Source organism: Miniopterus schreibersii, assembly GCF_964146895.1.
Source record: "Miniopterus schreibersii genome assembly, chromosome: 4".
Classification (NCBI taxonomy): Eukaryota; Metazoa; Chordata; class Mammalia; order Chiroptera; family Miniopteridae; genus Miniopterus; species Miniopterus schreibersii.
In genome coordinates this window covers 68127776-68140185 of record NC_138105.1, presented here as the reverse complement: position 1 = coordinate 68140185, position 12410 = coordinate 68127776, and positions in this window count along the sequence as shown.

Here is a 12410-nt window from a genome sequence, read left to right as displayed (position 1 = left end):
ACCTGAGGATATTTTTTCCATTGATTTTTGTGTGTTTTTTTTTAAAGAACGTGGAAGGGAGGGAGGGGGAGAGAGAAACATCGATGTGAGAGAGACACATGGATTGGTTGCCCCCTGAATGCACCACAACGTGACCAGGGTTGACCCTGCAACCCAGGTGCCTGCCCTTGACCGGGAATTGAACCTGAGACTCTTCAGTGTCGCAGGCTGATGCTCTAACCACTGAGCCACACCGGCCAGGGCTGTTTATTACTTTTTATCTTTACTGCAGAGAAAGGGCCACAAGGAAGTGAGACCCAAGGTGAATTAAAGCTCCAGAGAACAAGATACGGGGTCTGAAAACCTTGCAAACATCAGTGCTGCTTGCTTTGTTTTAAATCTCATGGGGGACAGAGAAGGAGCAGGCACCGTAAGTATAAAGATTCTGCCCCCAGTTTTCAAAGGTACCTGATACTAATTCCATGTTAACCACTTATGCTCTTGGTTCTGAATCTTCTCACAAAACCTTCCAACCCATGAAAAAGTCCCAAATATCACTAATTGTTAGGGAAATGCAAATCAAAGCCACGATGAGATGCTAGGATGGCAATTATTAAAACAAGTAGAAAATGGCAAGTATTGGGGAGGATGCGGAGAAACTGGAACCCCTGTGCATTGCTGAGGCAAATATAAAATGGTGCGGCCACCGTGGAAAACAGTACGGCAGTTCCTCAAGAAATGAAATACAGAGTTATCATACGGAAAGTTCACTTCTGGGTACATACCCGAAAGAACTGAAAACAGGAATTCAAACGGGAACCTGTACGCCAGTGTTCGAAGCAGCATTATTCACAACAGCCAGAAGGTGGAAACAACCCAAGTCCAGCGTCCATCGACGGATAAACAAAATAAGGACACACACTGTGTGAGTCCCGGTATGAGGTCCCTGGGGGAGTCAGAGCCATAGACACTAAAGGGTAAGGTCGGTGGTGCGGGGACGGGCTAAAGAGCCAGCTCAGACAGTGACTAAAGACAGACTGAGTTTGGCCCGGCCGGGCGTGGCTCAGCGGTTGAGCATCGACCTAGGATCCAGGCGATCGCGGTTCGATTCCCGGTCAGGGCACATGCCTGGGTTGAGGGCTCGATCCCCAGTCGGGGGCGTGCAGGAGGCAGCCGATCAATGACTCTCTCATCATTGATGTTTCTATCTCTCTCTCCCTCTCCCTTCCTCTCTCTGAAATCAATAAAGATATATATATATTTTTTAAATGTGTTTGTTTAAGGAAACGGGGGTGGGGGGTGGGAATACCCAAAGGGAAGGGCTACACAGCTCTGAGTCAAATGGTGCTGGGTCATGATGGCAGCGAAAGTATACTTAGGACAGTGAAACAAGGAAAGGTGTAGAAGAGGCAACCGGAGGGAGAAGTCAGAGAGAAGGGGCCTTGGAAACAGGGTCGGGGAGAAACCCCAGATGAGCTGCCGCTGCCCATTGCTTCCCTGGTTGCAAGTCTCGTAGGGTCCCCTCAGAGGGAAGAAGGGGGGGGAGATGGCGCTGGAGCTCCCCTGGTGCGGAGCCTGCACTGGGTCTTTCTTCCTGAATATATTAATCTCGTGCTTGTAGGTGGAAATCTTAGGGAAGGTCCCAGGGGAAGTGTCTCAATAGAATGTTCTTCAGCTTTCCAGGTGGGCCCCTCCAGGGTCGTGGTCTCCACTGATTGGTCAGCGCCAGGGCAGGGGGTCATTAGTCAAAGTAGCTGGTCCTGAGGCAGCCACGCACCATTTGTCTGGTTTTGCTGCTTTTCTGGGAGTGTAGCTGAAACACAACTGAGGCCTAGATATTATCTTTAGAGAGGAAACCCTCAGGGGGTCCAAACCACATGACCAGCGATATGCTGGGGGAGGATAGGTTTCCCTGGGGACAAGGTTCTTGTTTTCCCAGTTTTGCCCCTTGCTAGGTAGCCATCAGGGGCTTCCTGCCTTGGTGAGTCTCTGTACCCTCCTTTCTGTACCTTGGTTTCTGTACCTGGCCCATCTAACACAGAAAATAGATGGTGGGGGCTGGGGCCTGGGAGAGGGGGATGGGGGTTAGCATTTTATAGGGACAGAGTTTCAGTTTGGGAAGATGAGAAAGTTCTGGAGATGGATGGTTGCATGAATGTACTTAAGGCAGCAGATCTGTACACCTAAAAGTAGTAAAAAGGTTAAACTTTATGTTATGTATCTTTTACCACAATAGAAAAATAACAAAGTTATTTTAAACCCTCTAATAGCTTCTGATGGTAGCCACTGCTGAACTACACAGCAGTGAGTCAGAAGAAGGTGCCCCCCAGATGCAGCCCCACTCCCAAAGTGTATGGCTTAGCTGAGGATGAGATTCGGTCCCCACTTACCCCCTCAGCCAGGCACCTTTGCACAGAACACAACTATATACAGAAATACTGGCTTCCCCTTACGGTTAGAATTCTATAGTTTTCACCATGGCCCATTCCTGACAACCTCACTTTCTACTCTCTCCTTGCTCTCTCCACTTCAGGCCACTCTGGCCTTATTACTGTTTCTTGATCTCACCAAGCTCATTCCTCATACCTCAATTAAGTGGCTTTAAAAAATAAAAAAAGGAAATCTGTCCAATGTCTAGCTTCATTGCCTGAAATTCCACTATTAGATAGCCCTTCCTTTGGATAAATGCAGTTATCTTCTAGAAAATACAGGGTGTATTGACAGAACAATTGCTTGCTGTTTCCTCTGCCAGAAACAGTTTTCCTACCCATATTTCCTTGGTGCGTTCTCTTCATTCATTCAGGTCAGAGAGGCCTTCCCTGGCCACCCCATCAATAGTGACCACCTACCCCCATGGAGACACCCGCTAGCCTGCTACTCTGCATTGTTTTTCTCCATGGAGCTAATCTCGAAGTAAACTCAAGCTGAAGCTACATCTTTACTCAGCTTTTCTCCTGCCCCTTCCTGCTCTTTGAGGAAGGGAGGGTGGAGCGGGGCCAGGACAGGAAGGGAGATGCAAATTATATAAGGCCCTATGGGCCATCCTAAGGATTCAGCTGGTGCCTGGCTTATCTGATGTCAGCTGTGCTTGTCACTGTGAAGTGGAAATGAGGGAGGCTGGCAGCAGAGGCAGTGATGATACTAATGACTTGAAATCAGCCAGGGTGGGTGTATTTACACTATGAAAGTTGGAGAATGCTATGCCAACATCCACTGATTCCATGGCTCCCCATCTTCTTCACCTTAAAGCTCAAACTTGTAAGCTTGACTTGAAGACTCCCCTTACGTTCTGGTCTTTTCAGGAACAGTCTGAACAGAATGCTGTGGGTGCTGAAGCCAAATCAGCGATGGCCACTAGAGGGCAGCATGTAGCTCCAGATTAATGCTGCGCAGACACGCCCGGGAAAGATCTCTGGGAACCTGAGCCCCCAGTCCCCAAAACACCAGGGAAACAGAGCGGGCTGTGTCTGAGAGCACAGGCTTTCCTCCAGCCACTAGTCCCCATAAAGTATGAGGTGGCCCTACATGGAAATCCACCACAGGAGGAAACTTTGGGAGGTGATGAATATGTTTATGGCCTTGATGGCGGTGATGGTTTCACAAGTAAATACTTATCCCCAAACTCATATGTGTGCATTCAGTATGTATAGTGTTTTATGTCAGTCATGACTCAATAAACTAGTGTTAAAAACAAAATCTGTCCCATGTTTTACTTCATTGAAATTCCACCATTAGAGCCCTGGCTGGTATGGCTCAGTTGGTTGGGCGTGGTCTCAGGCACCAGGAGGCTGCCGGTTCAATTCCTGGTCAAAGGCACAAGCACAGGTTGCAAGCTCAATCCCCAATAGGGGGCATGCTGAAGGCAGGCGATCAATGTTGCACTCTCACATCCATGTTTCTCCCTCCTTCTTCCTCTCTAAAAATTAATAAACAATTGTTTAAAAAAAAAAGCAAAAAGGAAATTCCATCATTAGAGAGTCATTCCTTTGGATCAAATATTTCTCTCCCAGAAGGTACCAGAAGATACAGGATACTGACTCAACAGCCCACATGGAAGTCCCTGGAAGGGATTAAAGACCTGGGAAGAGCCTTCAGACCACAGCAAAAGGCTCCCCTCCATCTACCACATGTTTCTCTGCCTTTTCAACAGTATAACTATGAACTTATCCCTCAAAGACCCAGATCCAACCTCCTCTTCTGGGAAAACTCTCATCCCTCTAGGTCAGCGATTTTCAACATTTTTCATCTCATGGAACACATCAACTAATTACTAAAATTCTGCAGCACACCAAAAAATATATTTTGCTGATATGACAACAAAATAAGTATAACTTTTATTGATAATAATAATAATTACCTACCCTTTTTGCTTCAAAGTGACTTTTTTAAAAATCAGGTGCCTATACTTGTATATAAAGATTTCTGGTACCAAGAATTAACCAGTCAGACAAACCTTGTCATGCAATGTGACCAATAAGATGCAACTCTGTTATATGACCTGTATATTTATGGTTCAAGAACGCGCATTCGCACCAGACAGCTACTGTTGTGTTGGCGGCTGTCATTTTTTTTTATTTGACAATCTAAGGGGAAAAAGGTCAGTGTCCCTGACTAAATAGTCAGGTACTTCATGTTTTAAAAATTCTTGCAGCACACAGTTGAAAATCACTGCATTAAGCAATGATTCTCTCCATTCCCCTTCCCCCAAGTCCCTGGTAACTTCTAATCTACTTTAGGTCTCTGAATTTGCCTATTCTAGATATTTCATATAAATGGAATCATACTACATGTGACCTTTGTGCTTGGCTCCTTTCACTCAGCATAATGTTTTCAAGATTCATCCACACTGTGTCAGTACTCCCTTCCTTTCCGGTACTGAATGGTTATGCCCCTGAATGGATATTTTGTTCATCCATCATCAGTGACTGGACCTTTGGGTTGCTTCCACCTTTTGGCAGTTGTGAATAATATTACAATAAGCATTGGCGTACAATATCTGTTTGAGTCTGTTTTTAACTATTTTGGGTATGTACCTGCAAGTGGAATTACTGGATCATATGGGAATTCTGTTTCCTGTTCTATCCCCCTATTTTCAAGTGACAGTAGTATTGTTTGTGGAGCCCTGGCTATATGCCGGCACTGTGCTGGGACCTTTTTAAAAAAATATATCTTTATCGATTTCAAAGAGAGGAAGGGAGAGAGAGACAAAAACATCAGTGATGAGTCATTGATCGACTGCTTCCTGCACAGCCCCCACTGGGGATCGAGCCCGCAATCCAGGCATGTGCCCTAACCGGGAACTGAACCACGATCTCCTGGATCATAGGTAGATGCTCAACCGCTGAGCCACACCGGCCAGGCTGTGCTGGGACCTTTATCCGCATCAGCTCATCAGAGCCTCTTGCAACTTCCTGCTCTATATGCATTTATTACTCCCATTTTCTAGGTGGGGAAAATGAGGCTTAGGTAGGTCCTTCAACTTTCTCCAAATTACACATCTAGTAAGTGGTGGAACAGGGATTTGAACTCCAGAGTCTCTGCTGCAGGCAGCCTTCCTCCCAAATCACATGGTGCTGCGGTTGGAGGGGGAATGGCAGAGAGGTGGGTGAGACCTGCCCTTCCAAGAGCGCTGTTCCTCTAATAATTATCAAGAGTAAGTCAAATTCCTTGCTTGGTAGACCCAGAACTTAAATTCAATTGAAGGTTTAATACTATTTTGATATGAACATCACTATTTAACTCTTCTATATGAGAGAGGAGAAGGCCGGTAGTATCTTATGGTAAGAGCAACGTACATGACCAAAAACCAAAATCAAAACAAGCAAGAAAAAAGGAGAAGTCTTCTAAATCTTTGTTTATATATTTTCATTATTTTCTGGAAATAAGTTCCTCGAAATAGAATTGCCTGGTCCAAATAAAGCACCTTGCAGGCTTTTCATACTCTCTTAACCAGGCCTATTTGATTGTCAGGAATAGACACACACTTGAGCCAGCTCAGACCAAAGGTGGCTTATTCAGAGGACATGGGCCTCAGGCAGCAACTTCAGGGCTCTCAGCAGCTGAACATTTCTAATTAGCAGGTCAGCCCCTCTTGGGTTTGATAAAAACAGAGTAGAAAGGGATTGATTAGCCCACGATCTTTTCACTGTGGCCTGTTGTGCCTGAATGGAGTGTATTTTCTGCAAGGGAGCCAAGCCCGGCCCAGCCCAGTTTACTGTGATAATAGTCTTCCCCTTGCACAGCCCCGATTTATTGCGGCCTAACAGGAGAGCTCGAGAGGGAGGGGGGTCTCAGAGGTCACCACCAGCTGGGCCAGCAAGGGGTACCTGGATTCTCACACAGACAGCAGCCCACCCAAGGAAGGAAAAGATGGCAAAGGCTTCCATTGTCCCCAACCTAGAGGGTTTGTTCAGTCCTGAGACAGAGAGCGGCAGGTTTGGGCTGAGCAGGGGTGGGAAGACCTTGAGGAGGGGTGGGTGACTTCAAGTGAAAAGGTCAGGGACTGAGATGGGGCCGGATGGGGAGAGTCAGTTGTAACAATGTGATGACCTGGTGTCCGTGGGCTCTCCCAGCTCTGGCCTGTGCCAAAGGCTGCCCTTGCTGCCTGGGACAAAAGCAGGTTACAGAGCAATGTATTCTCTGAGTAAAGACCCAATTTTGTTTTTCTCTTTGTCAGCACAGGCGAGAAGCTTCTTTCTCCTTCTTGCTGGGAGGGACAGGCCAGGAGGCAGATAAGATCCCTCTAGATGGAAGAACGGTGGTTTAAAACAAGACCATGGATTCTGAGTTCCCCCACTGAGATGGGGGAGTCTCTATTTTCCTCACTTGAATCTGGATAGGCTGGGACTGCTTCTGCCAGTGGAGTCTGGAGGGAGTGACACTGTGACTTCCGAGAGGCTGGGTCACAAAACCTCATCAGCTTTCATTTATTCGCTAGAACCCTCAGGCTTGGAGATCTGAGCTACCGTGTGAGAAGTCCAACTAGCCGGTTGTTACCGTGCTGGAGAGGCCACAGGCTGGAGCTTCAGTTGGGGGGCCTCGGAGGAGCTCAGCCTCCCAGGCATCTGCCCCAAGGCACCGACATGCGCATAGACCCTCTGGGCCAGCACTGCCAGCTGCACACTCCTGAGTGATCCCCGTTAGCAACAGGGGAAACAGAAGAGTCGCCCAGCAGAGCCCTGCCCACGTTGCTGACCCACAGAACCATGCAATTACTGCGGTAACATGATGGTTGCTGTACTCAGCCACTGCGTTTAGGAATAGTTCCCTGCACAGTGAGAGACACCTGGAACAACGGGGGAATGGCGTGTGCACGTTCTTTTATTAGCAGGTTCCGATGCCAGCCACATAGGCTGAGCCAGGGCACTGTAGTAAGGTGACTGGGTATGTAATACACTTCCTCGGATGACACACTTCCTGCTTGAATTTCAAGGTGTTTTGATTCATAATGTCAAGTTGATGGACAGAAACTGTCAGGTCTCTGGGGCTGGGAGATGGACTGGGGCTGCCAAGTTGTACAAACTCCAGCATTCAAAGTGAGCAGAGCCCTGGGGTTGCGGCTCTGGGCAACGTCACGGAAAATGTTTGGACTGTTGTGGCACTGCCTGAGTTGCAGTCTTGGTTAGAACTGTTGAGCTGTGTGACCCAGAGACAGGCGGTTTACCTGTGATTACCCTCTCAGTTTTCTCAGCTATAGATGGGGCTGATGATAACGCCTACTTCATGGAATTACTTTAAGAACTTATGTAAAAGGCATTTGTCACTTGTTATTTGAAGGCCCTTTCTACATTTTGGGAATTCCTTGCTGTCCCAGTCATGGAGGGTGGTAAGGAGGGGCATTTGTCCCCCTTTGGAGTTGGAAGCCAGATTTTTGCTCTGCCCATCTATCTCCCTTGCCCCTACAGTATTATGTCATACACCAAGTAACCCAGGCTCAGGTGCTCTTGTCCCAGACTTTGAACTAGGAGCTGAGGTAGAAAGAAACCAAATGGAGGAATAAGGAAAGATAAATCTTTACCTTCTATACTTGAAAGACAATAGATATATGAATGGGGGGGAAAACAAGAAAAAACAAAATAAATATTTTATTTAGTAAAACAGAGATAATGTATAGGGGGGAAAGAGGCCATTAGAAGAGTTGAAAGTGATTGCTACAGGGAAGTGAGAGTTCACGGGGAGGAGAGTTGGGGCAGGGACCATAGTAGATACCGATGGCCAACCCACTCAACGCCCATTCCAACCTTTTTTTCCTTCCTTTTCTGCTGTAGAGACTGAAAAGCTAAAAAAAGAAAACCTCTCACCTTCCCAGACTCCTTTGCAGCTGGGGTTGGTCATGAAACACAGTTCTAGCGAATAACATAATCAGAAACCCGCTGGAGGTTTCTGGGAAAGACTTTGCTCCCTTCCTCCTGCCTGGAATACAGATGTGATTAACCACTTGAGGAGCAGCGGCAGCCATTTTGTGGTATGAGGGAAAAGTCAAGAAAGGAACCTCTGACCTAATGCTGTTGAACCAATTAACCACTTGCTCACCTCTGGACCTCTGGTTATGAACAACAACAAAAATAAAATCAACTTTTATAGGTTATGTTTTCAGCATTTGGGTTTTCTGTAACTTGCAGTCATGTGCAAGCCATAGCAAATCTCTTTTATTTTTGTGTTTTTCTTTGACTTTTTCATCAATGTAACTGCAATATTTTGTTAATTATTAAAATTAAGTCTAAAAATGGGGAACTTGCCAGTTTGGAACTGGCTGCAGGGATTGCCTGGCACACACATGGTTCCTGAGCTTGTGATTGCCTGGATCAATACAGTATGATGGAAGTGATTTCCACCCCTGTCACCTCCAAAACTAGGTTTTAAAAGATGGTGCAGCTTCTTCCTTGTGAGCCAGAACACGCCCTTGAAGCCTTCGGCTTCCATGCAAGTAGCCTGGCTTCCCCGAGACCAACATGCTGCGAGGAACCCCCAACTAGCCTATGCAGAGGCCACATGGGCTCCATGATGAGAGAGAGAGATGCCGGGTCAGCACCCAGCTGCCCCCCTGCTCCGGCTCCAGCTCTACCTGACAACAACTGCACAAGAGACTGAGCTCCAGCCACACATGTGAGACCTTCCCAGGGCCTTGGAGTCACCGAAAGCCTACGGAGCTATGAGGAAGATGTTAGTGAGGTCTTCAGAAAAATGTTGCTGGAAACTGGAAGAAAGGGAAACGTTGTTATGAGCTGGCAGAAAGTTTGTCACCTGCAGTAACCCAGAAAAGAAGAAATGTATGTAATGAACTCAGTGATACAGCAGAATATTGAGTGTCACCTGGCTTTTCCTTGCTACCTATGATAAAATGCAAAAGGAGAGATTACTAAAGAAAAAAACTATTAAATATCAAGGAGCCAGGATCTGCTGGGCTCACAAACAGTTTCTCATTCCCAGCTGCTCCAAATGGCAAAAAATTCTCCAACTGAGAATAGATCTCAGGCTTTTATTATCTGATTTCAAGACTTATTATAAAGCTACAGTAATCAAGACAGTGTGGTAATGGTGAAAGGATAGACACATAGATCGATGGAACAGAATGGAGAGTCCAGAAATAGACCCACGCATATATGGTCAATTGATTTCCAACCAAGGTACAAAGGCAATTCAATAGAGACAGGATAGCCTTTTCCAACAAATCGTGCTAGGACAGTTGGACATCCGTATGTAAAACAAAAAATCCTCAACACATGCCTAACCCTCGAAACAAAAATGAACTTGAAATGGATCATAGACCTAAATGGAAAACCTAAGACTACTTTGAAAAAAATCTTTGTGACTGGAGTTAAGCAAAGATTTCTTATATAGGACACAAAAACAAGTCGTAAAGAAAAAACTGAGACATTGGACTTCACCAAAATTTAAAACTTCTGTTCTTTCAAAGACACTGTTAGGAAAATGAAAAGCCAAGAGCTACATATTGGAAGAAAATATTTGGAAAACGCATTATCTTACGAAGGATTTATATCCAGGATAAGTAGATAAAAACTCTCAAAACTCAATTTTAAAAAGAAATTCAATTTTAGTATAAAACAAACAACCCAATTTAGAATGGGCAAGGACTCTCTGTTCTCCACTGAATTGCCTTTGTACTTCCATTGAAAATCAGTTATCCATTTATGTCTGGATCTATTTCTGGACTCAACTCTGTCTCATTGATCTATCTTTACACCAAGGGCACACTGTCTTGAATACTGTAGTTTTACAATGTCTTGAAATCAGGTAATGTTTGCTCTCCAACTTTGTTATTACTTTTCAACACTGTTTTCACTATTTGAGGTCCTTTGCATTTCCATATGAATTTTAGAATCAGCTTGCAAATTTCTATAAAAAGCCTGCTGGGATTTTGACCAGAATTGCATTGAATCTATAGTTCAACTTGAGAAGAACTGACATCTTAACAATTTTGAGTCTTCTGACCCATGAACAAGATATCTCTCCATTTACTTATGTCTTTAATCTCTCTCAGCTTTGTGGTTTCCAGTCTATAAGTCTTACACATCTTTTCTCAGATTTATTCTTAATATTTAGTTTTGATCTCTTGTAAATGGCAGTTTTTTTAAATTCCAATTACTTATTGCCTGTATATAGAAATGCAATTGATTTTTGTATAAGCATCTTGTATCCTGCAACTTTGCTAAACTCACTAATTCTAGTAGCATTTTCATCGATTCCACCAGATTTTTCTACATAGATGATCATGGTCATCTGCAAATTTTATTTCTTCTTTTCTACTATTATTGTCTTTTATTTGTTTTCCTTGCTTTATCAAAGTGGCCATAACCTCTAGCACACTGTTGAACAGAAATGGTGAGAGCAGACATCCTATACCTTGTCCCATACACAAAAATTAACAAAATGGTTTATAGAACTAAATGTAAAAATATAAAACTGTAAAGCTTCCTAAAGAAAGAGAAAATTTTTGTGACCTTGGGTTAAGCAAGCAAATATTACTCAGATAAAACACCAAAATCATAAGCCTTGAAATAATTGGTAAATTGGACTTTGTCAAAATTTAAAACACCTGTTCTTTGAGTAACACTGTCAAGAGAATGAAAACGCAAGCACCAAACTGGGAGAAACTATTCGTAAATCATATATCTGATAAAGAGCTTATATCTACAATATATAAAGAACTCTCACAACTCAGTAATAAGAAAGTAAACAACTCAATTTATAAAGCAGGCAAGAGATTTGAACATACATTTCTCCAAATAAGATCTAGATGGAAAGTGAGCATGTGAACAGATCCTCCACATCACTAGTTAAGGAACGCAGATTAAAACCAGTGAGACACCACTACACCCCTATTAAAACAACTAAATGAAAAAGACTGACTGTGCTGGGTTAAATAGTATCCCTCAAAAATTCATGTCTACTGAAACCTCAGACTGTGACCTTACTTAGAAATAAGGTCTTTGCGGATGTTAATTAGTTAAAGCAAGGTCATAATGGATTAGGGTGGATCCAATGACTGGTGTCCTTAAGAAGGCCATGTGAAGACACAGAGACACACAGGGACAAACACCATGTGAAGACAGGTACTGAGATGAGAGTGATGAATCTATAAGCTAAGGAACGTTGAGGGCCACCAGAAACTGGAAGAGGCAAGGAAGCATTTTCCCTGAAGGCCTTCAGAAGGAACCAACCCTGCTGACACCTTGATTTTGGACTTCTCGTGTCCAGAACTGTGAGAGAATACATTTGTGTTGTGTTAAGCCACTCAGTGTGTGGTAATTTGTGACTGCAGCCCTTGAAATCTAATATAATGACCATTCCAAACGTTGGTGAGGATGTGGAGCAACTGGAACTCTCATACGGTGCTGATCACAATGTCAAATAGCACATTCACGTGGAAAACAACTTCACAGTTTCTTCAAAAGTTATACATACAACTGCAATATGACCCAGCCATTCTGCTCTTAGTATTTACCCAAGAGAAACGAAAGCAGTGGGAAGAATAGTGCACCCCCAAAGATGTCCATGCCCTAATCCTTGGAACCTATAAACACGTTACATTACATGGCAAAAGGGACTTCACAGATGTGATTAAGCTACAGATCTTGAGATGGGAAGATTGTCCTGGATTATCTGGGTGGCCTAATGTAATCACAAGAGTCACTGTAAGTAAAAGAGAGATGCAAAAGAGTGTCAGAGTGATCCACTTGATGAGAAAACTTGACTGGCCATTGCTGCCTTTAAAGATGGGGGAAGGGGCCATGAGCCAAAAAATTCAGGTGGTTTCTAGAAAGGCAAGGGAACATATTCTCCCCTAGAGCCTCCATAAGGAATGCAAATGTGCAGACACCTTGATTCTAGCCCAGTGAAAATCATTTGGGGACTTCTGGCCCCCAGACCTATAAAATAATAAACCTGTGTTTTAAATCATTACATTGGTG